Genomic DNA, 273 nt, shown 5'->3' on the forward strand with positions numbered 1-273 from the left:
TTTACTCTGAGTAGATATCTGTCTTTGTGGTTGAGGTGTGTTTCTTGTAAACAGCAGAATGTTGGATCCTGTTTTTGCATCCAGTCTCTTAGCCTGTATCTTTATATAGGTGATTTGAGTCCATTGATATTAAGTGATATTAATGACCAGTGGTTGTTAACACTGGTTATTTTTTTTTTTTGGGTGGTAGAGTGTGTGTGTTTCCCTTCTTTGTGTTGTACAGGTGAAGGGTCACTAGATGTCTGAGTTATTGTGGGCATTGTTGAATTTTTT

The sequence above is a fragment of the Alexandromys fortis genome, unplaced genomic scaffold (genome assembly GCF_014885135.2).
Source record: "Alexandromys fortis isolate MF-2015 unplaced genomic scaffold, M_Fortis_MF-2015_v1.1 scaffold_303, whole genome shotgun sequence".
Taxonomy (NCBI): domain Eukaryota; kingdom Metazoa; phylum Chordata; class Mammalia; order Rodentia; family Cricetidae; genus Alexandromys; species Alexandromys fortis.